The sequence below is a fragment of the Haemaphysalis longicornis genome, unplaced genomic scaffold, assembly GCF_048455015.1.
Source record: "Haemaphysalis longicornis isolate Haplotype H1 unplaced genomic scaffold, Haemaphysalis longicornis Haplotype H1 scaffold_1, whole genome shotgun sequence".
Classification (NCBI taxonomy): Eukaryota; Metazoa; Arthropoda; class Arachnida; order Ixodida; family Ixodidae; genus Haemaphysalis; species Haemaphysalis longicornis.
In genome coordinates, this window is record NW_027526203.1 from 113,490,120 (window position 1) to 113,516,652 (window position 26,533).

Here is a 26,533-nt window from a genome sequence, read left to right on the forward strand (position 1 = left end):
TAAACTAGTCGCAGGTGACTGCATTCTTTTCAAAGGAATCAACACCATGGCATATCAAGAAGTTTTAACCAGGAATATCGGTCACTTGGAAACTTGGTGTGCGAAATGAACCCTGGTAAAAACTCTAGAAAAAAGCTGTGCATTTGTGTATCACCAACAAAATCAAAAGTTTCAGTTCAGATATGATATAAAAGGGTTGCAAATTAGACAAGTGGAAGAATATAAATACTTGGGTGTAACAATTACCCCAAGCCTCAACAGGACAACCCATATAGTAAACACATACTCCTCTGCACGCAAAACTAGGGTTTCTAAAGCATCGATTAGCTAATGGCCCCAGTTTTCTAACGCTCAAATCACACGAAACAATTGTAAGACAATTTTTGGAGTACGCCCCCGTAGTATGGAACCATCACACAAAACGCAACCTACAAAAGATTGAAAAAATTCAGTGGCTCGCAGCACGTTTTATTTATAATAGGTATAGACGTCACGATTCCCCCTCGACGATGTTGCAGTTGGCAAGTCTTAAACCTTTTGAGGACAGACGACAAGCTGTTCGACTTAACTTGCTCTGTTTAATACATTTTTAATCTAGAAATAAAACCTGTTAATTACGTAGTAAAAGATTCTTCCAGGCCTTGCCGTCAGAAACACAGCTGCAGCATCAAGCCAAACTTTGCAAGAACTACTGTTTACAAACACTGTTTCTTCCCGAAATCAATGAGTGAGATTTGTTGCCCCGAAACTTAAATACTTTTCTTTCCAACGTAAAATGCGCTGTTTCCTGACTTTCACAAAACTTCGCTCATTTGTGTGCCTAAGAGTGCGGTGCTTTGCTTTTCGGCTGTGTTGCAGAGTGTGTACCCCGCCCTGTGAAAACGCGTAAAATTTGATTGTGACTTGCATGTTTTTCTTACCTTTGATGTATCCTAGTAATAGTTTTCTTGTAACTTTATTGTACCTTTGTTTGACCTGTGAACGTGCTGTGCCTTTCCTCCTTGGACCTTAAATGTTTCGAAGTATATCAAAAATAAATAAAGAAATAAACATTTGGAAGAATGGATTCTTTATTTTCCCATGTACTGTATTGATACCAAGGGGTCCCACACAATCAAAATAGAGTCGAAGCAAACAAGTGGTTCCTGCCATGGAGCTTCGGTGCATTATTCAGGAAATACCATCTGCGAAAATAAGAATACACAATAATGAATCTTTGCGAAGGGAATCACGACAACAACAAAAAAAATGTAGTTCTGTGATTTTACAACCTGCAATATGGAGCGTGTTTGTCAAGTACCACAAGTTTGAAATTAGCGCCGATGGCTCCCGGAGGCAATCGAATTCACCTACGTTTTTTTCATTTGTGTGCAAGTCCGTAATTCACCGCGGTAGAGATCAGCGACCGTACCGGGGTGGCCAGCTGGAGCGATTTATAACAGGCTGCACCATAACACAGTTTTTTTACTGGGAACAGTAATTAAGTGCAAGTATTTAAGCGCGGTGATGTCATCACGTACTACAGTTAAAGTACAGTTTAAAGAGACCAGCAGTATAATAGTTAACCTCCTTGGTTCTTTTTCTGAATGTAAGTTTTTGAATTTGAATGTACCGTACCATCAATAATTGTAATGCCAGTAAGCCTGTAATCCAAGTAAAGTAACTTGACTGAATATGTAATCTTTCACCTCCACAAATTACATGTAAATGTACCATCCTAGAAGATTGTTTACTGATTACTGTTATCTGCGTGGCAGCATTTCGTAGGCGGTAGTTTCGTCCCATGTGTAGGTGCTGTAACTTGGGTCGATCTACACAATCTTATCAGAGCAGAGGTGTTAAAATCTTGCCGCTTGGCTGCGGGCACACTATTCCTAAGTTTTGATTGACTGCGTCGCCCGTCTTCATTAAAACCTCAGCCTGCAAAACTTAGCCTCACTAGAGATTGATTTCTGCAGCCTTTCAATGGCCAGGATGAATTACTTCAAAATGAGTCATCTCCCAAATACTGTGGGAGCAAAAAAGGCGCTTCTTGGAGCACCTCTTGCCACATAGAATAGTTGTGTTGTACATCTCCAATAGGCTCGCCTAAATGCAATACCAGGGGAAATCCAAACGGTGGGATCCAGGGGTGCCAGTAGGCTTTAACACGGTTTTTTATGCGCACGAGGAACTTGCTTGCGCTGTACTGCTTGTGCAAAAAATTCTCTTTCATAACGCAACTCCCGCACAATGTGCAATATTGAGGAAATTTAAGAAGTGCCGTACTGTGTTCTGTCACATACATACCCTAATGGAAGCTTAAGAGGCAGGGTAATTTCTTGATGGCTAGAAAAAGAGAATAATTTGTTACCTATATCATAGAAAATCAGAACTATTATTAGCGCCATTCTGTGCGAAAACATGCTAAATGTCCTAAAACGTTTTCCATTCTAAGTAATTGTCAAATATAGTCCGTAGGTTGAAAGAAGAAACGCGGTGTTTACCGCCAACAAGAATACTGAGTGGTTATGGTGCTACCCTTAAAAACCACGGCAAGGTAGAAATATGCTTGCAGTTAGTATCAAATGTCGCTTTCTTTCCAAATGTGTGAGGAAAATGAGCTTCTTCGTCGTAGAGGGTGGCTTATAAGGCCGAAAATTGCGTGTACCGACAATTATAATCTCCATGCCGCGGCGTCAGGCAGCTGACAAGCTGCCTCATGCCTACCTAAGCAACATCCGTATCATATAACTGTGCCGCCTCCATTTTACTTTGATGACACTCGAATGCCTGAAGTGTTAGTGTCTAATAAAAAATTTTTCGGCATGGAACAGAAAATAGTACATCAAAGTTTCTTCTACTTGCACCAAAATTTAGCATTGAAGTAAAGGGGTAATATGAGTGCCACATTTGCCACTGGCCTTTCTACGCATCCCAGAGAAAGAATATCTGCTGCACTGAAGCGCGAGTTAATGTCGTGTTAAATGGTTCAGGGAAGAGGCCGGGGCTCTTTGCACATATTGATTGATTGATTGTAGGGTTTAACGCGCCGACGCAACGCAAGCGATGAGGCGCGCCGTAGTGGAGAGCTCCGGATTAATTTTGACCACCTAATGATCTTTAACGTCCACCGAAATCTCGTACACTCGGGCGTTTTTGCTTGTCGCCTCAATCAGAAAAGCGGCCGCTGCTGCCGGGAATCGAACCCGGGTCTTTGGACTCAGCAGCGCCACGCCTCAGCCACTGATCCACGACGGCGGGTGCACTTCGCACATCAACAAAGCTTCAAGGTGGCAGCAGCCAATTGAAGACGCTGCATGGTTTTGCGTTCGGGCTGTATGTACCGTATTGCGCAGGCGGGAAACCCACGATGACTGCTCTTCCCTTAATGAGACCAATGAAAGGGCCTCTACAGCAGCCCCCAGTGAAGAAACGTATACAGAACCCATGTATTTTGAGGCGATTTGGATATGGCGTATGCGCGGTGTTCCTTAGCTTGATGCGCGAAGTGTAATACACAGAAGAAACGACCATCTTGGCGAGATCGCAGCCCTATACTCGGGACAACTTCCTATGACTGTACAGCCATAGGCATGGAACGGGTGCATCCTATGTGAAACCTGCAGATTCCTTCAGGTATTAGTGTATGTGATATTCATAGGATGCTGTATTGAAGAGTTAGAATATGCGAAAGTGAAATGATTTCCCCAGGGTTTTGCTGTCACCCGCTCACTCCAGCTTTTCAGTTCTCAGAGGAAGTAAGATGGTTGCGTTGGATACAGGTGGAAAGCCTAGACGGCGGTGAGTGCGCTCGTCAGCTTTTTCAATAAAAAGTTGCTGAAACAGGTGAAGCGACTGTAATGAAACGTATCGGCCCAGGTCAGGCAACGTCGGTTATGTTATCGGTTGTCCGAAACTACAGGCTAGTGAAGGAATTTACCGGGGTGAGTGCACAGTCTCCCCTGAATACATTCGGAAGATCTATGGCGTTTTTTGAGAGAGAAGATATCATCTTGTGGAGGCGCAAGTACCTACGAACCATCCCTTGCAATGCGGAGGCAGAAAGGGGAGGTAAGGTTGATGAACTCCCTCAGAATTTTGGCTATGAGAAGGATTGCCCAGCGGTAAGGTTCATAGAATTTCAGGCCCGCATTATTCATCGGACCCTCCCACTGCGCGATTACTATAACTAAAACACATAGTTTACAGTACGCTCCTTTCCGTTTTCAATACTTCTGTCTCGTCATCCAACGTACGATGGATCAGGAATTAGGTTGCATGCCCGCGCTACTGGTGGCTCCGACGCATATTAGGTGTAGCCGTAGCAGGCTTAGCCTAGGCAAAAGCGAAATAGACAAATACCAATAAAAAAAAAGGAAAACTGGCGGAGCGAGTCTACAAGCTGCTCCTTTCAGTCGGCTCTTGGTGGTCTTCATGACGAAGCCGGCCACGCTCCTCTAACTGAATTGCAGTAGTCAGCCGCTTTCTAGTGTGGTGTGCTCTAGTATGGAAGTCCATAGGGTGTGCGTTTGATCAGGCGGCATTGCCAGGGGTGCGCAGATTGGGAGGTGGTGTCACTACGGTTTTTTAGTGCTGTAGTCAAGCAGCCGTGAGCAGCGTGTCTTCCTTTGCTTATCGAAAGTTTGCCTGTCCTTGCCGAGTCAGTCTGGGGCACGGTGGAAGAATACACGAGGTGTTTGAAAGGCGTTGCATCTTCAGCGGGCGATGCTTATGACCGCCGGGTTGTGTTTCTTAGGTGTGCCATGAGATAGCGCTGGGCGTTTCGGGAGTCAGCGGGCGCGCGGTTGCTGTGGGAGCTGGCGGCGGTGACTCGAGATGGCGCCGCTGTTTCGTTACACGTGTTTCGGTGAACGCTGTTAAAAGGTCATGTCGGACGCACCCACAAAATTTGTGTAGTTAATGCAGTAGTGTATGACGGAGCTGCCAGCAGCCGCTATATGTGGAAACACTTTGGTATAAGTGGGAACCACCGAATCTTCCCCAATAGCTCCTTCACACACTCTTCTGATGAAAAGCGTAGGATGTTTGTTTTTTTATGCTTCACGCGTTATGAACCTTGTGCGGAACCATTTACATTCACAAAAGGTTTTGAACTTTTGCAGCGGCTATTTCCAGTGGGCGTGGTATGATAAAATGTTTCTTAAGTACTCAAAGCAGCCTAGTAACTTATGTGTTACCCACAAGCTCATACAGCCCACCTAAATCCATCCACCACTGAGAAAATGCGCGTAAAACTCGCTACGCAGCTCCTCAGTCGAAGTGCGGCGATCGGGTAGGAGTTTTACTCCCAAAGAAAAATAGTGCGATTGGAAAGCCTTAACAGCAGAGGGGAAGTCACCTCGACCTTCAACGACTTGTTCGATGCTCTCAGTCAGATCAATCCTAAAGGAGGCACCTCTTCGGGCAGACAGAATTTGAGAGTTCTGGCCTCCTTCCTGTACTTGCTTAACAAGTGGGAGGGATTGGTGGCCGGAAGAATATTCTGCGCACATTTTTTGACCAAGCAAGTTCCAGCAGGCCTTTGTATCACAGTTTTGTCAGCTTTAGAGCTGACAGGTATTTGATCATACACTGCGGTTTCAAGTATTTTTCGACTGTAAAGTTCAAAAGGATGTACTGGAGGGGTTTTGTGGACAATCCGCCAAGCAAAAGATCAGAATGACCATCCCTCGTTGCCCACTTTTTTTCAGCTGTACTACATGCTTTCAGTGTACAGCCTGATCAAGTCCTCAAAATTTGGATACTGAGAGGTTGAGCAGGCTCAAGAAAAAGTTGTGGTCACCCTGGCTGTTCTGAAGCTTGCATTTCGAGTTGGCGGAAACGAGAGGCTTCTACAATAGCTGGAATGTAAACTGGATGGCTTGGTTGTCGCTGAACTTGAGTACGATGAGGCTTTTGAACAGGTCAGCACAGATTCAGGGGCTGTTGACTGCATTGTCAATTACCTGGGTTTATGTGAAGAACAATCTTGAACGGCTCGCTTTCCAGTGTGCCGACAAAGCCTTGTGAGAATCTGAGGCCCATGTTTAGTCTGAAAGCACGCTGATAAAGTGCGAAACGAGGGGTGGGCTTCTGCACTCAAAGCTTGGCATTTCGTCCTTGCCGTAGGCGGCTAGAAAAGAGTTTGAGCAACATGTCACGCAGAGAAACGCATATGAGCTGTCCTGAGCTGCTCATATGCCAGGCTCAAAATAAATTTTGTCTCTTACAGGTGGTAGCGGTCCAAGGGAACATTCCCACCTCCGTTACTCTTTTACGAGCACTTTAATCTTGGTTTAGTCACCTCGACAGCTTTGAAGTTTACTCCCTCTGTGCTACCCTTAAATCTTACGGGTTGCCGAAGCCGAATATTTTCCTCATGCAGCTTTGCATGGATACACTCACATTCCAGCAGAATGTGCCGTATAGTCCGCAGACCGTATGTGCCGTATAGTTCCGAATGTGCCGCAGACAGCTCATTCCCGCTCATATTGTGTATACGTGCACATAGAGCTCTTACTTCTCAGGCAACTTTCTCTAGTCTGAAAAATCAAAGTACTGCCCCTGGAATTATCGGAGGAAATTTCTTTTTTATGTCCAATTTCTCTGCCCTGTACACCTCTAAGAAAGTTGTGGTTCCGGTGTTTTTGCTCCATTTATTTGTTTCTATCGACCTTTCATCCTTATTGTTACCTTGGCTGTCTTTGATTTTCCAAAGTTCTTTCTATATTTTAGTGTTAGCCTTCTAGTCTACCTTAGCCACTGCATGCGCACGCTTTGCATGCATAGGCACCCAAAAACTTCAGCTGTCCGCCGACGTGGATCTATTGCTCTTAACCCCGAATCAAAACGTTTTACTCTGAGCTTCTCTAAGTTCAAACGATGCCCTGCCCATATGCGCTCCTATGGCCAAATGGCCTACCATTCTCTGGTTCACCTCAAGGCATGTACGAGCGTTTGATTTTAAGCAGAGTATTGCATTCAGCAATGTCAGGCCCGGAACCATCACTCATTTCTAAATCCGTATCACTACTTCGTATTTTTTAGACCCACATAGCTGTATACTTCCTCAGAGCTGCTTTTCGCTTTCTATTATTCTTAAGTTGTTCCTCTTGAGGTCTTCAGTACTCCTCCCATTCGTTTATCCACACTCCTAAATACTTATATCCCCTCTCCCTGGGTAATTCCCCATGCTCGTTTGACACTGCGTCAGTGCTACTGTCATTTAAAGTCATTATTCTTGATTTTTCCCTGTTACCATTAACCCGAGGTGTGTGGCTTTTTGGCCACTAATATTTATGAGCCATTCTATATTTTTCTGGATATCAGCTAAGTGAACAATGTTGTCTGCGTATAACCTTCCCGGAATACGCCATTCAATCACTCAACCTTGCCACACGTGCGTTTGGTTGAACCCTAATGGACTTCTAGTTTTTTCTAACCATGCCATGTATAGCACAAATAGTATTAGGCTCAAATGGCGTCCCTGTTTCAGCCCTCGGTGGGTGGTGAGCTGCTGTGTGTATATCTGCCCTTCCCGTGTGAGGTCCACTCTATTGTCTTTATAGATTATTTAGGGAACTGTTATAACTCGTACTCTGAGCCCTGGAGTGTCAGCAGCGTCCACTGCAGTTCTCTGTTCCCGTTGTCATATGGCCTTTTAATGTCCAAGAACGTAATCCATAATGGTCTACTCTGAGTTTTCGCAATTAAAATGCACTGTGCTCTGACGAACAAAGTATCATGTAAGCGTGTGTCTTGTCTAAATATGTTACGCAGTTTCCCTAGGATTTCATTTTCTACCATGGATGTATAAATTACTGAGTTTATCGCCTGCAATACGAATCCATACACCAGTGAAGTTACTGTAACTGGTCTGTATGAATCAATACTTGCTTTGCTCTCTCTGGCTTTATATGTTGAATTCACCCTACTGTGTTGCCAATACTATAGCATTTGCTTGTTTTGTATCACCTGATCTATTGCTCTCATCAATGATGCTTACGTTTTGGTCCAAGCTGGTTTATCAGCTCTATTCCGTTCGGGCCCACTGCTGTATGGAGGGAAACTTTTTGCTCTCTTTTTTCCAATCAATGTTTCTCAAATATGTTTCCCTTTAGGCAGTCTTCTCTGGCACTGTTGTAATCGGAATAGGAATCACTTGCTCTATTTCTCTGAACCCTTCACTAATCAGTCAGTGAATATACACCAATGCCTGCTAACCTACAAAGTGTTTCTCCTCAACATCCATCAAAAATTGTATGTATATTATTTTTTAAGCCCAGCGCTTTTACATGTTTTCGAAATTTATTGGATACTCTTTCGTCCTTCCCAATGAGCCGCGCCATCTTTCGAGGTCACCGTATACCACGACCAAAAAAAGTCGCCAGCGCGGCAGCCTCGTTCTATTGTGCCCGTGAAACCACGGTCTGGGGTGAAGGAATGGTAGAAGCTGCTAATTAGGTAATACGTCCTGGTTTTTACGGTAGGAAGATTGGGATTCTGCACTTTTGTGCCTTTTCTGCCTTAGATTTTCCACAAGCAGCCTGCAGGCCTTGTACATGTACACGTTTCGTTGATGAAGTCAGAATCATGTGCAAAAAATGGCCATGCTGAACTTTTATATGTATGCATAACATCATAAAAATCAGCAAATTTTTTTATGTTAGTGTTTAAGTATCATTTCCACACGGGGAAGCGGAAAATTTAAAAAACCAGTCGCGACTTACCAGGCTCATGCCTTTGGTGCCGCCGTTACGTTCGCTGCAAAGAAACGACAAAGAAAACTCCAGACAATTATACGTACAGAATGCGACTGTTTAGCGTTGGCTGTGCTTTTAGTTTCGGTTTCAAGCCTAAATAGTCGTAAATTACTATACATGGACATATAAAAGTCAACACAATAATGGTCCCTCGCGTGTGTACCTTTGTTCGGCGGCCTTTCCCATAGCATTGGTGTGTGTGCTGTGGAACCACCTTTAAAGGCAAATTTCGAATATGATGTGCCATTACCTAACACATAATGACCAGCCGATAATTTTCCCTGCAAGAGTCAATGCCGTACACTAGCGCATTTCATTAGCGCTTAGGAAGCGGGAAGAACTGGTCATGTTGATGGAAGGCGCAAGTGTTCCGCTAAAAAAATTTCTTTACCAAGGTTGCTGGGGTGCAGTGGAAGGCGGATAACTAAGTGAAGGGCATAAAGTCAGCAAGCAGCAAGTCGATAGCTAGTATACTAAATAGCTAAGAAAAAAGCCTTGAGTCTTCTATGGCGCTGTTGCTTCCAAGAACATTTACCAACGTGCCCCCTTGGCCACATGACCCGTGGCGATATTACTTGGACTGGCTTTGGTGTGGCCCACCTTTCAAGGGGAAAAATTATGTCGGCGGCTTTCTTTACCAGCTGGTCATGGTTCTTCTGGTGGAAGAATATCAACTGGTCTTAGTCTGGCCGCAAATAAAATCTCTCTCTGTCTTTCTCTCTGCCTCAAAGGCGATTGAAAATATGGCCATATTTGCAATATTTAATACTTAATAGACTAATAATTGACGTCTGGTTAATAGATAGTTGACGTCTTATACACCCGTTTACAATTTTTTTAGTTGTACAGTGTACCGTTGCGTCTCTATCTATTTAGGCGGCGGCATAAACAAAACGCCTGCATATCTTGGCAGGCCAAGTGGTGCCGCGATACCATACTGAGGAACAAAGTTTTATCACAACTACGATGGCGTCGCGACACTGTGACGACTCCCGTAGATAACGCGCTTTAATATCGTCTTGTCGGTAAGGGGAGAAGCGGTCTGTAACAGAGGAAGGTAGGCGGAAGGCTGCGCTACTTTATTATGAGCACTTTATTATAAGCACTGAAGATGCAAGGACAGAGAGCGGCAAGCAGACGGCATCGGCGCCCATCCGGCCTTAATGGGGCCACGGAAACAAAATACAAGGTTGTTTTATTTGAAACATTTCGTGTTTTATAGTGCCCACTTCTTCTCCGGCAGTAAACGACGGCGTATTCACAGAGAAATTAATCAATTTAGGTTAAAATTTTGATTCTCCCGCCAAATCGTGTTTTCTTGGTGTCGGTCACCAAGTCACAAGGGCGGGTATCCAAACGAACTTCGAGTGTGTCATTAGGCTCTGAAGCCTTACATACCACCAGTCTTCCCAGATGCCGCTACCGAACTGAGCCGAATGTACAGGGCTGAAAAATTGAACATCAGAAAAGAAAATTTCTATGGTAATTCCCAGGGCAGTGCTTTGCTTTTCTAGGCTAGAGCAGGTTGCCTGCGAACTAAGACCTTTGTGGGAAAGTATTAAAAAATGATGGGGTATGCATGGTCTGCGGAAAAGAAACAGAAACTATGCGGCACATAGTGTTAGGATGTGAGGGTATCCATCCAAATCTACATGAAGGCTTCCAGAAGCCCTAGGATTTAAGGGTATCACAGAGGAAGTTAACTTCAAGGTTGTCGAGGGGACGAAAAGAAGATTAGAATGCTGGTGGACGAAAAGCAGAGAGGAGAATATTGCCTAGGACACCTACCACTTGTAACAGGAAAAAAAGTATTTTGTGCCTAATCAGCTTTTTGTGCCTGCCCTAAGCAGCGCTAGTATTAAACCAAGAGTGTAAAACATGGGTATGTTAGTCCTTTTTGGTAAGATGACATGTCATCATCCCGCTACAAAGGGGAAACCAATAGCAATCATCAATCATCATCATCATCGTCGGACCATTGTCCGCCGTTGCTTTGATTTTGAATGTATTTGCACGTGGATTGTTTTTGTTACGGTAGAAACTAATCGTTTCGTGAAACTAAGAGTATGCTCGACAAACAGGGTCACGTGAGGCAACGTCGCTTACTGCAATCGGCCAGTGTGATATAAGACAACTCCAAAGCGGCGGACTTCTGTGCAGCTAAAACAGCATAGTGCGCCAAGTACCAACAGCATTGCGCATCGGTACTTCTCTGTTTACGTGTATTTTCGTAACTTATATTGTTTACCCAACCATTCTTACTGCGTTAACGTGAATATGCATTACAATTATTCCCAAATGGCTCGTTCGGCAAGCTTATTAGCCCTGCCTAATTTGGGTTCTCTTTTGCAGCCTCAGCAAATCACAAAGCTGGCCATATGGCATCATGGGTTCTGTTGCGGGAAATGGACTAGCGGGTCGCATGGCCATTCTTTTTTTTCTAAATTATGTCGCTTATTTGAGCAAAGTGCGCGTTAAAAGTGGTGTCAGTGTGATTCTAACGAGAAGACCTTTCGAAGAAACCAAACTTGTGTTTTGTCTGCGTGGCCCCTTAAAGCCTGCTCCTTATCATAATCTATTTTTTTACGCTTTTGGCACAAAAAGACTGTGGCAGCCCAGTGGGTAATAATATAAGCACAAAAGAACAAGCTGACGGCATTTACTATTATGCTGGCCTTTGCAGCGCTCCGGCCGCATCGAAAGGGCTTCGATGCGAGACAGCGCATGGGCACCAGCGTTGATCGGGCCGCTGACGCACTCGATATTGTCGGTAAACTCCGAGATGAAGAAAACGTATCGGGTCTCACGCGACTATTGCGAGCTGTGGTTCCGTAGGAAGGCGAAGGTCAGGGGCTTGTGGTTCGTACATGTATAAGTCCCTGCCATTCAGCAAATGCCGTAAATATTAGATGGCAAGGCATACAGGCAGTAGATCACGCCCGAAGATGCTGTACCGTGTTTCCGCAGGTTTCAGCTTCTGGGAGGAGAAACCACGTGGCTGCCAACCGCAGACGAACTGATCAACCACAGCGCCTACAGCCACACTGGTGGCGTCAGTGGTAAAGCGAAGTTGAGCGTCAGCAACAGGGTGCAAAAGCATGGCAGCGTCGGAGAGGGCCCTTTTCGTAGAAAATGCCGTAAAGGCGGAAGATGCTGTCTCGCTCTACTTGAAGGGCTCTGCAGGTCCAGCCTTGGTGGTCAGCAGTTCAGTGAGAGCCAGGAGCAGTTCTGCACACTTGGAAATTAACCGTCGGTAGAAGTGCTGCAGGCCCAAGAATTCTCGTAGCTTCTTGATTGAGGTGGGCTGCGAAAAGTCCTGGATCGCCTTCACCTTCGTGTCAAGAGGTTTGATGCCCTGCGGATTGATCAGGGGAGCCAGGAAATCGATGGTCGGCACGCCGAAGACAGAGTTCTTGGGGTTTATGATGAACCCATATCCGTGAAACCAAGGGAAAAGGCCTTGCACGTGCAATTTGGGCTCTGATCATGTTGAGCTTGCGATGAAGTGGTCGTCGAGATAGGCAAATATAAAATCTAAACAATCGATGACCTCATCGATGGCACGTTGAAAGGTTTGGCCGGCGGTACACAATCCGAAGGACGTACGCACATACTCGAACAAACCGAATGGGGTGAAGAAACGGCTTTGAGAATTTCTGCTGACTCCACAGGTATCTGGTTATAGGCGCTGACCAACTCCACCTTAATGAATATCTTGCAGCATGCCAGATTCCCAATAAAAGCCTGCAAATGTGGTAGTTGGTACCGGTGTGGAACAGTGATCGCGTTAGAAACATGATAGTTACACAGTCCCCTCCAGTCAGCGGGGTCCTTCTTGGGTACCATATGCAGGGCTCACGAGTAGTTGCTCGAGGATGGGCGGTAGATCCCCAGTTCTAACCTGTGCTAGAACTCTCGACGAGTACTGGCGTAACACGATCGAGCGAGCCGACGCGGTCGAGCGAAAACAGGAGGTCCCTTCGCGACGATGTGGTGGGTGATGGTGTGCTTGATCGTTGACTCACCCGTGCGGGGTCGTGTGATCAGCGTAATATCTGCAAGGACCTTCTCGTACACGCACGACTGCATAAAAGGTCGAAGTCCGGTCGCATTTGCAGAGGACAGAACGCCATTCACTGAGACGCTCGACACTTCTGCAAGGCGTTGAGAGTGTACGTAATGGTAGGCTGTAGAAAGTCAGAAAACGTGCTTCGAGGAAAGGCACCGGAAGGTGCGACGTAGGCCAAAATTGGCTGTGAGCGACCGCTGGCCATAGGTGCTGATCGGCGAGTTGTTGATGGCGATTAGCGGGGGGGTCATTTCTCGGCGTCTTCAGTCTAGCGAAGAGGCGGGTAAGATGCTGACCCCGGCTCTCGCATCGACCAAGAAGAGGTGGCCTGCAACTTTGTCGGTGACATAGAAGGGGCGGCGTTTTACTACGGGACCTCGTTGACTTGCCGCCGCCGCCACTGTCCGGCCTGCTAGCCTCCTGTCCATGAGCGGGGTTGGTTGAAATTTAGGGCAGCACCGGCGATGGTACGATGATACCAAGAGACCAGAGATGGCAAAATTACTTCTAAACAGTAATTAAATTACATCACTCATTACTTTCCCAGAACTCTCTAAAATGTCATTAAATTACATTAAAAATTACAGGTGGCCGAAAGTAATGACATTACATTACTATTACTTTTCAAAAGTAATGAAATTACTTTGAAATTACTTGAACAAAATTCATCACTCATACTCTGCCAACTCATATACACTTAATTTACACTCATATACATATACACTGTAATTTTAAAGATATTTTTACACACCAACCTATGTACAGTTTATTTACGTAATTTGGTGTATAAACAGCGGCGGAATAAATACAAGTGGTATGAATGGCAGCGGGCTTACACCAGTGACCAGTGTAACAAAGCCTTGAACACAATCTGCACGTTTTAAAGCAAAGCTTTTTAACTCTACCCCCCAAGGGTTCTTTCGCGACCGTTGGTGTCACCAGAAAACTCCTGCGAACAAATAAAAGAATATACCGGCACCGTCAGGAATCGAACCTGGAACGAGAAGCGTAACAAAGCCAGAGCCCGTTGTATTACCGATGAAGCTACGAGCCCACGCCGAGTCGGGGAAGACAAGTGGTGCACTCTCCAAGCACATCTAGGGGTATAACCCCTGCATTCTTGCTAAATGCCACGCGAAAGCGATTAAAGGAAGCTCACACCAACCCATGGCATCTCACTTCTAGTACGCCAATGGGCCTGTGGCTTCCAGTGTTCACGTAAAAATCTTAGCTCCTTGTCGTCCCCCCTCACGCCAATCGATACCTCAAGGAACACATTCAAATACTCCTTGATGGCCACGCCAATACTCCAAGCCCCAGCATCAAGATCCTGGGCCTCCATCTTTAGGCCGCCACCAAGAGAGACGTATCCTTGCAGCGCCTCAAACACACCATCAATAAATCCTACACATGATCAGGCGAGTTGCCACCAAGAAGCGAGGCCTCAAGGAATCCCATACCGTTCGATTAGTTCAAGCTTTTGTCCTCTCGAGAATCACTTACGTCAACCACCTGTCTTCTCGGCAAGGAGGACGTAAACATGACTTATATAATGATTAGAAGGGCGGTTGAGCAAGCCATTGATCTTCCAATGAGTGCGTCTACAGAGACTGCTTAGCACGGGGCTTTACAACACGGGGGAAGAGCTGATAGAGGGCCATCTTTCTAACCAGAAGCTCGGAATGAGCAGAACTGCGGTTGGTCGCCTTATCTTTCACGAGGTTCGCTGGGCAGCACAGAATGTCACTCCGCTTGATGTACGCCTGGACTTTTGGCGACAAGAAACAAAGATGCTCCCTTTGCTTAGAAATATGAACCCCTCAGACTACGCTGGTCGCCCACAAGCACGGGCTCAAGCGCTCAACACCACCCTCGGTGGGGATCATGCATTTAGCTACACAGACGCTTCCCAACATCTAGGGGAGCAGTACGCCATCATCGTGGCTACTTTCAGAACCAACCGCCTTGCTTGTGCCTCACTCAAGACCGAAGACATGACGGCAGCAGAAGAGGCAGCCATCGCCTTGGCTCTCACTCAACCATGGGTTCGTAAGGTAGCCACCAATTCCCAACAAGCCTACCGGAATTTCCTGGCGAGTTTGGTATCCCGACCCGCACTGGGTGTGCTAAAAACCACTCCCCAAATGGTTCCATTCAGCTCATCTGGACGCCCGCTCAGGCTTCCATGGAAGGCAACGAATATGTCCACCAAGCCGTACTTTTAGCCCCCCTGCTATGAAGCTGCATGATGACAGTCTCCCGCTTGTCTCGTTCAGGAATGTAACCCAGCATTATCGCCTTCTGAGACAGACCCTACCTTAGCGTTACCCTGACCTTTCCATAGAACAACCTACCCTACGGCTCATACAATCCGGCTCCTTCCCACACCCGAAGCGTCTTTACTTAATGCACCGGAATCGCTACGACACTGAATGTAAACTTTGCTCAGAAGTAGGAACACTCTGCCACATAATCGGGGTGTGCGACTTTAGCCCTGAGCACCCTCCTCTTTTTCCGTCAACTACCGAACAAGAGCCATGGGAGATGCTGCTGTCCAGCCCCTCTCTGCCTAACCAACTTCAGCTGGTAGAGAGAGCACAGGTGGCGCGGACTGAATATGGGCTACAGTGAAGGAGGAACCTCTCCCCTGGACCACGCTCTGGGCCATTCAGGAATCTGAATAGAAGTATTTCCTCGTTCTGCATCTCCTACTCCTCCTCGTGCTCCTGCTCCGTCTCTGCCGCTGATCTCGTCGCCTCTCGTTCGCGACAACAAAGACGGAGAAGTGAGATCGTCTAACACCGGGTTTGAGCTTTAATTTCGTAAAAGAAGTTTCCACTCATGTGCGCTACCAATACAACTGAAACAACCACCGTTCATGCTTCATGCATTAATTTAACCTTACCAAGAATATCTGTTTGAAGGAGTAGAGGGCAGAGGGTATGCAAAGTGAATTTCACTTCTCTCTGGTTTCAATATTTGTAGAGCGAAGTGAGTGAATTGTGTGACGTCGCATTGGTAAGCATTGTGGGTGCCGTTTACAGCTTTGCTTTCCAAAAACATTCACAGAGTGGATTGGCGTTAATTGTTTTGTTTAACCCGATTGACTGTCGCCACGGCATTTCGAGAACACATGAAAAGGGAACGAAGAGGCACGAGAAAGCAGGCAGAGCTCTCATCGAAGTGCTGTTTCCTTCGCGTTCATAGAGTTCCAATACCTAGACACTCTGTGGGCATTGAAACACTACTTGGCTAATTTTTCTTTGTCAACTTTTTATGCAGTAAGAGAAGTGGGCAGGCTATATTCTAGTAAAAAGTAATTGGGAAAGTAATGAGTAATTTCTATGAAAAAAACTGGCCTGAAGTAATTTATTACATTACTAAATTACAAACACTCAAAAGTAATTCATTACATTCCTCATTACAGGAAGAAGTAATTTAATTACTGTAATTTAATTGGTGTAATTTCATTACTGCTAAGTCTGCAACAGACGCCCCTACGGCCAGGCTCACCGAGCGTGACGCAAGAGCGATCTTGAGAACAGGACGGGGATCGGCAGTACCGGCGGCCGTTGGATGCACGTGGGCGCCGTCGCAAGGGGGGTGTGATGTATGCCAGTATGCCAGCTTATGGCTGAGATTACCAATGAGGCTCTGAAATCTACGAAGCCTGGAGTCGTCACTTGAGGTGGAGGGCGCACCGACGACTGTGGCGATGCTAATGGAGTGGGGGTTGTCCGTGATACGGTCAGCCAGTTTCGTTATCTGGTTAAGTGGCATGTCATCGGCAGCCGCAAGTACCGAGACCATGTTCCGTGGGCGGCTTCGAAGGAGCTGTAGAGCTCGCGAAGAAGTCGGTTGTTGAGGTCCTGGCCGTGATCGCGCAATAGCTGCCGCATGCGATGGGGAAGCTGGTAGGGTCACCTGTCACTGAGCTCCTGTGTGTCCAGAAGCTGCTGCAGCCTGACTTGCTGACTCAGGCTTGGGCTCGATGACCGCAGCCTTGAGGTGGTCGTATAGTGCTACAGAATGTTGAGCATCGAGGATGTCGGCAAGCTCGTCCGCGATGGTGCCTGGCAAGGACGTCGAGATGCTGTTGTATTTCGTGTTCTGGCTAGTGATGCGACGCAGACGAAAACTCGCTTTGGCTTGCGTGAACCATGTCAGCGGGTTCTGAGTCCAAAACGGGGGTAGCGCATTGCTGTGCACGATCACGGCGGTAGTGGGGGAGGAGGGGGGCAGACAGAAGGGGGTCGGAGCTCCTTTTTTGGGCGGGTAGAACTGCTTCGTGGTCACCACCAGGTGGTATCAAGCAGCGAACGAGAATTTGCTCACTTCTATGCTGCGAATTAGGTGATAATCACTGATTTTGGCTACTGGTGTGAATAACGGACGGTTCGCAAAAAAAACGAAGGAAGCTCACGCTAACGCGTAATACTTGAAGGTAACGAAGCTGTACGCAACCTTCATGACCACCACGAAGGTTTCATTCCGCGATTGCACCGGTTTTCTTCGTCGCTGCCGTAATTACCTTTAATCCACCATTGTTGCTATAAGATTGAGTTTTTTACATTTTTTTTGGAACTGACAACTGTTGGACATCACCTCGGAGGGGCGTGCGCTATGACATGTCTCTCTCGTTCCGAGCAAGTGTTGCCGTGATTAGGGCGATCACTGGAGTCTTTTTCATTCCGAGCAAGTGTTGCCACTATTATGGCGAACACTGGAGTTTTTGTTTTCGCCAATCTTGTCCGATATCCTAGGTGGGTATGACTGGCTTGACAAGCATGCACCGGGGATGCTGGGTGGTCCTTGCGAGGCACGCACGCACGAGCGCTCGGCCTTTTCTTGTGTTGTTAACTGCCGGGTGGTCGTCGCAATGCCCATGCTCACATGCACGCGCTGACGTGCGCGCTGTCAGAAATTTCTTGGTATTTTTAACTACGGACTAGAAAAATTACGATTTTCTAAACAGCTTCGCTGTTTTAAAAAAATTAGTGCCCTTCATCTCTGTGAAGAAGGATGACCTGCAAAGCTGGACGCAGTACACGGCGTGCACGAAACAAAACACATTTATCGTAATTTGCGGTGAGGCATATTTCTTAGCCAATTAGCTGGATGAACCTCTGACAGATCCATGCTTTGTTCTTGCAGATAAACATGTCACTGCCTGTGTCCCTCGCGCAGCGTAAGCCTATTACTGTTTGTGCAAGGCCGGGTTCAGACTATTGCCGCAACTGTCTTAATAACTTTAAATAATGACGTCATTTCACGTCTCAGCCACCCAAACTGCGTGACATGGCATTTTCTGACGTTCATAGATCACAATAGGGGTTTTGCGTCGATAATCTCAACATAGCATAACACACAAACTAAATCCGCTCTACCACTACGGACTCCGGAGAGGTCCCATTGGGCCGTCCTACGTCCGGGTTTAAATATCGCACCAGCACAACGGACATACCATCCATCACTACGGGCATGAAGCCTATAGCTGCGCGTGCACGCCTCCCTCCTCCTACACGGTATTCTCCACTACAAACCTGCGCACGAATAAACCGGCAACCGGTCATGCGCGCGTGCTTAGAAGTGACAGACGCCGTCGAAAACTTCCCCTGAAAGCCCTCTGAAGAAGTGATGTTGGCTCAGGCCGGCGTTCCAAGCGGGCAATTCCCTGTTCATCCGGGAGGGATTCGCCGCTACTCCTTGAGCTGAACTTGAGGCGGTAACGGCGGCACCAGCAGCTTTCCGTTGTTTTTGCGCCCATTTGCGGATGTGTTCGGGCTAACGCTTCGATTCTTGCTCTTTTTCTTCCAAACGAGCGGCATGCATCCGACACATAACGATTTAAAACCTGGAAGCCCTTGAGCTCTATTCTGACGCACAAACATGCGGCTGTCCGTTTTCCTTCCCCCTCGTACGCTTCTTACTGTGTGTGTAAGATTCAACCCACCCGAATTCAACCCACACCCGAACCACTCGATTGACGAGGACAGCCGACTAACCGCATTGAGCAGTGTTATTTCGACAACTAAATACCAGCACAAGCGGCATATCATCGGTAGCGGCATGAAGCCTAGCGGTTCGTGCACGCCCCCTTTTTCTACCCGCAAACCGTGCTCGCATAAACCGGCAACCGGTAATTGCGCATTCTTAGTCGTGTAAGACACCGGCGAAAATGTCGCTCTGAAGGCCTTCCAAGCTGAAAAGAAATGTGGGCTGAAGCCCTCGTTCCAACTGGGGACGTTTCTATTCTACCGGGAGGGATTCGCAGTTACTTGGCGAAGTGCATTGGAGCGGAAACGGCGACAGCGGGTTTCCGTCGTTTTAGGGGGCAGCACTTTGGCAGCCATTACCTGGGCTTCCCAGGAGCGGCATCTGTTTATGTCCGTGTAACGGTGAGTGAACGCAGCTTTAACGAAAGAAAGAAAACGGAGAGGAGGGTCTAGCGAAGGGTGAAATGGAGTACGACACGTGCGCCTACGGCGTCATCTCTCTCACTGCCTTTCCCTCACACGTGTTTCATGTGTCGCCACCAAGGAGGCCCTCCCCCTGACACTTTCCCCAGACGCTGTGCCATTCTCCGCTATTTCAAACCACATGACGTTTGCGCGGGAGGTTCAAAGACGATATGCAACAACATGCTCTCTGCTAGCTTGTGCGGGGCTAATCCGAACCGTGACATTTGCGCGGGAGGTGCAGACACGATTTGCAACATGCTGGCCGGCGGCGGCGACGCTCTGCGAGGCAGCATAGTAGCGCACGCCGCCGTACGTTTGCTGATCACGGAACACTTCCTGAGACGCAGCACAAATGCGCCGTGACAGAAACGACTGCAGCTCACACTGCGCACTAATTTAATATTTGGTAGTGTAATAATCGTCAGTGCATTTTTTACGCCCATCCGTGCGTCTGTTTATTTTTCGCAGTCATCTGATTACCGCATACCGCCGTTAGCTGCGAACTGCGCAACTTGCCAAAGGGTCATCGGTGTAGGCGAGGGAGAAAATAGCGGTGAAAGAGGGGTCAGTCTTGGTGAGGAGGAGCCTCGGAGCGGCGCCCAGTAAATCGATGACACCGAAATGAAAACTGGGGGTGGGGGGGGGGGGGGGGCGACGGGAGGTTAGGCATATACTGCTTTGCAGTAAAAACCGCCTTGTCTAAGTGAACAGGCGTGTCGTGGCACACACCGGCGACGTGTGATCGGCCAACGCCTCTTGTTCAGGTTAATACGCTGCGTTACGCAGATCTCGCGAGCGATAATACAGGCCATTGCAAGGCTCCGTGAACATGACACAGTGACGCAGCTTTTCGTAAAAAATCGCAAACCTTACTCACTAAGGGTATTGAATGCACGTTTATACCTCACTACAAAATAAAACAACACCCCCAATTCGTAAGCGCACACTACAGGTAAGCGCTTTGCAATTAGCTTTCAGTAGCGGGACATAAATGCAAGAGCAATGACAATGCCACAAAAGCCCTAAGACCCGTCTGCATTATCCAGTCCCATTTACCAGCGCTAATTTGAAGGAGTCAGCAGCGCCGAACTTCGTTTCATCCACGGAGGAACACATGCCCTGTTTCCCTATTATTTCTCTAGTACAGACGACCCTGAAGTGGCACATATGAGACTAAAGATATTTGGAATAACTTGCGACCAATGAGAAACCTGTTATGGCTCTCGATTTTTGCCGAAACGCTTGCGCCGTTAGACCACTCAGCCACCTGCCGTGACGAGGGCGATTGGTTTTGTTTTCTTTTACGAGGGAAAACTACACTTTTGAGCGTCTGCTTGCAGTGGAAGCTCAGCAATAATTACTACATTTAGCAGACCGTATATTGCAAGCAGTTGCATCGCTAAGAATTCCGAAACCAACAATTACCGCAACAACGCCGTGGGAAGACTACCAGTCGTTGTGCACTTGTACCCATTTTTTGCCCGCTTCTCCATCTGGCTTTGTGGTCTGACGGGTACTGCTACGGGTTCGTGTTTCAAGGAAAGTGGTTGAATTCCCGCTCGCTGGCCTATTTTTTTCGGCCCTCGTGCTCATTCATCTATTAGGTGTATCGGAACAGAGCGACCATTCGGCTTCTCAGGACCACCATTTCGGGGCGTAACCGCTCGTCCCCCCGCATTTACTCTGGTGGAGGACTGACTGTTGGTTGTGCCAGCGCAGTAAGTCCACCAAAAGAGCAATGGCACTCCCCGTTGCTATATGTTGGCTATGAGTGTCCTCATCAGAAGTGGCCTCGCATAGGCAGACACGCGAGCGACCACGTTGAGCGTAGTATAAACTCCATTCATTGAGCACTGTGACCCATGTGCCCTTTTGAAGTCGCAGCGTCATGGGATCGTTCAAAGGGTGCCTCCAACCTGTACGGTGGCGGTAGCATTGAAGCATCATAGCCCAAGCAAAGCCTGAACGCCGCCGACACCAGAATCCGAGAGGCGCGCACCCCCGCAGCAGCAGCTATGCGTCAACGCCGGGATCACTTTGCAGTTACAGCCGCCGGCGCGGAGGCTTACCGTCACTCGGCATTCATATATGTCTTCCTGAAATTCTTTGCCTGAACATATTTTGCCAACTCCAAACAGCAAAACAACTCCGCTAACTTTTGGCATTAGAGAGTGTCGCAATCGTCAGCCATTTTCTTTCATACGTAGATTGCGCTGCTTCTCCGAAATCTCTTTTGTGGCCCTTCGTTTCTCGTTCTTTCTGCAAATTTTGGTTTACTCAGCGTGCGTTCCGATATTCTCCACCCAATTCGAGGCGTCCGCCACTTCCATCTTTTCAACCACCACTTTTCTTGTTCATGTGAATTGAAGGCTGCGATGGATGTTGGTAGAAAATTCTTGTTGGTCGAACAAGGTGAGAAAACATTGTTAGACGTTTAGTGTAAAAACTGGTTGGAAGGAGCAACGCATGTCTAGAAAATGCAATTTCTGCACATTTGGCCACTTTTACATGGTGCGGAAAAATTTTACCAGGGCCGCTGGCGCCACGCTTCATCAAGGATCGTAAAAAAAGGTGTTTGTTCCCTTTCTTTTTAAGTGCGAATGCACTTCTTAAGCGAGCCTGAAGCGTCCGCCGCCGTCCGCATTCCGCCGCCGTCCGCATAGCAACAGCTGTGGGTGCGCGCGCTCCTCGTCTTCCTTGGCAACGGGGGGAGATGGGCGCGCGCAGCCTGGCCGCTGACATGGCACATACCCACGTGGGGGATTGGCCAGGAATCTCCTCGTCTTCTTTGGCAACGGGGGGAGATGGGCGCGCGCTGCCTGGCCGCTGACATGGCACATACCCACGTGGGGGATTGGCCAGGAATCGGACGTCAGAAGGGCTAATGCACCCGCTTAAAGGAGTACTGACACGAAATTTCAAAGCTGAGATCCGCTCTATCAATCAAGTACAACGACAACACAAATAGGTGTCTGTGAATAAATGCATCTTTCTTTCTTTGTAGTTGTGTGTGTGTGTGTGATCTCTCTTTCGCGAACATTACCGAACCGCGCAAATTCAACTCATGCATTCGCACTTTCACATTCTTCCCCTCGGGAAAATGCGGGGAATTTTTTTCGACGCAGTTAAATTACATCATAACTGTGTAAAGCAGTGTAATGTTGCGCTAACCCTCAACCATTCCATCTTGTAATAGCGGCTTACCTGATGCAGCCTTCGGCGACACTGTGAAAAACGAAACGAAATAAACACTTTTGATTTAGCTTGAAAATTGGTCTTACGCTCCTGCCACAGTGATGCCACAGGCCGGGCATCACTTATCGGAAAGCAGTGAGGGGGAAGAACAAATTGGCCCAAGCAGTTTAAAAGAGAAGATGCAGCTGCTGCTGTTTTTGGTAGAGTACCTAAAACTGGGAAGTTCGATAGCACATTATGCCTAATGTCAAATGATGCCGAAAAACCTGAGAAGTTTAGCCTGCACAGGCTCCAAAATTGGCGTACGTTTGGTCAACGTGGATTAAACCCATACAAGAAATTGGTAAGAAATCGGTCCTTCGGAGATGCAGCCCTAAATACGGTGACGTCCGTAGGTATTGCTGTGCATTCGTCGCTGTTTCAGATAGCGGTTAAATAATAACAAGGTAGACGTTGAAACCCGACTATGAAACGCAGAAATCCTTATCTGCAGATTGGATTTCTAGTTCGGTGTGCACGGAGTTGGTTTAAATTGTGGCCCCCTTTGTTCAATTTGCTGCTTTGAGAATCATCATGATTTAATTATTGAGGGGCTATTGTTTTCATGCCCTATCTATTTCAGTAACCTCGTAGCGCAGGGGTACTTCTAAAGAGGGTGGTACGCAATGTATGTAGCAGTTGAATACAAAGGGAAAACAAGCATAAAACATCGCAACACGTGTACCATACAACACAAGAAATTTAAAGATAGGGCATACGAAGCACAAAACGCGCAAGAAGTCGCTGTACGAAAAAGAATTTGTGCACATTAAGTGGGGAGAGGTAGACGATAGGCGTAATATTTGCCAAAAAATAAAACACAAATTCGTTAGCCGCAATCAAGACACAGATGTAGTGTTGTTCAACTCATTGTAAAACAATTGACGTACGTACCAACCTATCGATTCTGACGTTTAAGGAAATAACTTGCCTTATAAATAGCAATCTCACAGGTTTGATTGACACTTACCTATGCACTTTTGTTTCCAAATCACCAAACATATGCTCACGACAAACAGTCACAAGGTACTGGTGGGAACAAACAACAGATATATACATTGTACCAAAAATATACCTCATCTCTACCCTATCCAAGGGCATATGCGGTTAGAGCAATCTATATGTTACCAGAATGCAGCAATTTCGTGAATTCAAATTTTCTACATGCATGTTGAGAAATTTTGGAATAAATTTCGAAATTTGAAGAAGTTTTGTTTCAAATCTACTGACCTGAGGCTGTCCCATTTACGGCAGCTATGTGAAAAACATAAACAAACGATTTCGAAATATTGTAATAAAAAAATTCATAACAGCTGTGCAGTTTTTGTTGAAACACACAGGCGATTCTGAAAAACGTCTTTCGTAAATGTTACATGGGCTTAGAGACCCAGCAAAACCAACACCGCAATGCAAACGCGCACAATAATTGCACATTTTAGTAACACAGCGGCATGTGAAACGGTTATGCGGGGAGCTGAGATTAATCCGATTATTTTTCAGTACACAGCTGGAGTTTTCATTGTGAAAACAAGGTTGTGCGTTGAATGTCAAGGGTTTTCCGCTCTGATATACCGGAAAACGTGAAAGCGAGATACTAATAAAAAGTCTAATTCATGCCGCCCAAGAACTTTTGCAGATCTGTAGTAACACGGGGGACGCAAAACGCGAAACACTGTTCAAAATATGTAGGCTTGGCCTGAACGGTTTCAGGCAAGGCCGATTGACGGTCGTCGCTTGTGTTAACGGCACCTTAGGAGCAGAATCCCCGGGGATGGTTCTGGCCGAACATGAAGTACTGCGTGATTATTAGCACAGATTCAAATACGCTGGAGGTCTCCGTTCAGAATAACGCGAACACAGCAAACAAACAGTTCTCAGTCTGTATTTTATCTAATTTTTAGAAATGTTGGCAAAGTGCAATATAGGCGCATTGATGTAGTGGTTGCAAAAAAATTAAACATTACGAAGACACTTAAGCACTAATGATATGATTTAGTTGCTGCGAAAGCATGAGTGTCCAATCATTGAATGTGTCGCTTCATTATTATCAACCGTTAGCTTTTCGCTCTTTTTCTTCCCTCTCTACGTTGGTATGAACCGGCGCATACCCGTGTTGCCATCGCCAAGCACCGATGACATTGAGCGGTAACGCATTTTGCAACTCTCCTAATTGGTACTTCTGTAATTAGTATGTTAAAGTTAGTCCTGCAGGCCTAAGCGCGTCTTTTTATACACGTCTCCAAGGCAAAGGCCACAGCGCATTCACTAGTTCATTATTTCTACCGTTTCTTTTTTATCCTTTTCGTCTTTTCCTTCTGTCTGTAGTCTCACTGGGCACATAACAGCGTTGGCATCACCAAGTATGGAATATACTTAGTGGACACGTACATCGCTAATCGTTAATTGCTGCTTCTATAATTACCACGCTCAAATTAGTAATGTATGCTTCAGCACATGACTGAAACACTCGTCGATGTCGAAGGCCACAATGAGGAAATCACTAGGTCCATATGTAGTCAACCATATTCGCCTTCCTGGATCGAATCCCATCTATGACCAAATTACTTAAATATTTTTCAACCAAATAAAGTAGGTTTTTATTCTTTTATCAAACGGAGACCCTTGCGCCATCCGTGGTCGCGATAGAAACGCCGGCACCCCATCCGGGGTGCCAGAGTTTCTATCCTGTTACTTATGCTTTCACACAAAAAGCGTTTATTTGTCCAGAAGTTTCAGAAGTTACGTTTACCCGAATTTCGTGACTATTTAATGCTTTTCTTTTGGTTTGGAATAATCATTGTGCAAAACTGGGCAATACCACTCAATAAATTACTGTACTTGTGTACTGGAATATATACTACAATATATACTACAATTTCAGCCGTTCAGAGCGCTCATGGATTAAACAACATAAACAAATGACTACATTTTTACAAACCTGAGCATCACTTTAGCTTTATTAGAGTGAGAAGTATGGTGTGCCCGCACTTTCTAGCACTTTCAAAGAGCCAGCGCTCTCCGAAAGTGTCCGGTGGGGGAGGGAAGAGGGGGAAGTATGCTATGCCCGCACGAGGCGCTCGACGGCGCGACGCTTGGCGAAAACGAGAGCGGGAAGTGCGCGTGATTACGATGTGCGCTCGCTTAAGGCGCAGTTCGCGGTCCCTTCCTGAGACGCACTGCACTCCGCCGACGCGGAGGCTCATCATGGCTGCCCTCGAGACTACACGCGAGTGAGTGCTGCCTCAGCGCACTGCTGCTGCGCCAAATATCCCATTAGGGAGTATCGTAATCGCCAGCCAATTTTTTATTCAATATGTCTTCAACCAACTGCTTAACAAGGCAGCAGAGAGCGCGCTTAAGGAGAGCAAGAACGGACTTCAATGCCAAGTTTGATCACGTTGCACTCAGTCCGTGAATGTACCGTGCCGTGGGCTGTTCTCGCCGAAATTAAACCGCCGTCCGTGGGACTATACTTTGCCGACCCAACGTATTAGCTGTGTCGCGGAAAGCGACGGAGAAAAGAGCCAAGCAGCCGATCGCCCGATTCCTGGCGCAGAACTCGAGCCACTGCCACGAGCGCGAGGAGCGAGCAGTGCCCGTGCCCCCTTGGCCGTGCGAGCCGCCTCTTTATTATCATTATTATTAACACACTACCGCCGCCGCCAAGATACGATGATGGAGCAGGACGAAGCAACTAGTTCGCGCCAGCGGATAACAGAAAATGTGCTCATGTCGTGCAGGAAAACTGGTGGTTGACGGCAGCAAAGGAAATTTCAGGGGTAGGACGGTGACGGAAATGCAGGAGCCAAAGAGAAGAGAAAGTATTTGTAGGGCTGATACTAGCATGAACATCTGGCCCGGCCCTTCGAGTTTGCCTAAACAATTCAGGATGTCCTAGTTCAGAAAGCGGGACACAACATTCAGCCGACTTCATTGTGGCCCTAACAACCACACGTGTAAGGCCTCAAATGATGGCGTTCGCGCGCCCGACGAGGGCACGAAGCAGTTTTCTTCAGCTCCAAATT

General features: G+C 46.9%; 1 long non-coding RNA gene across 5 annotated transcripts in view; it reads right to left on the reverse strand.

Annotated features, from left to right (window-relative positions):
- Window positions 1-1,067: 1,067 nt before the first annotated feature.
- LOC144165486 (uncharacterized) overlaps window positions 1,068-26,533 on the reverse strand; it is a 183,009-nt gene continuing 157,543 nt past the window's right edge. For 2 of the 5 annotated variants that reach the window (XR_013321465.1, XR_013321463.1), the window contains 5 exons: window positions 23,739-23,762; window positions 22,479-22,499; window positions 8,712-8,745; window positions 2,290-2,328; window positions 1,068-1,184 (listed from right to left, as the gene is read on the reverse strand). This is a non-coding gene — a long non-coding RNA (uncharacterized LOC144165486). The remainder of the gene's footprint in view (window positions 1,185-2,289; window positions 2,329-8,711; window positions 8,746-22,478; window positions 22,500-23,738; window positions 23,763-26,533) is intronic. The other 3 variants (XR_013321467.1, XR_013321464.1, XR_013321466.1) reach the window with 2 other exon arrangements.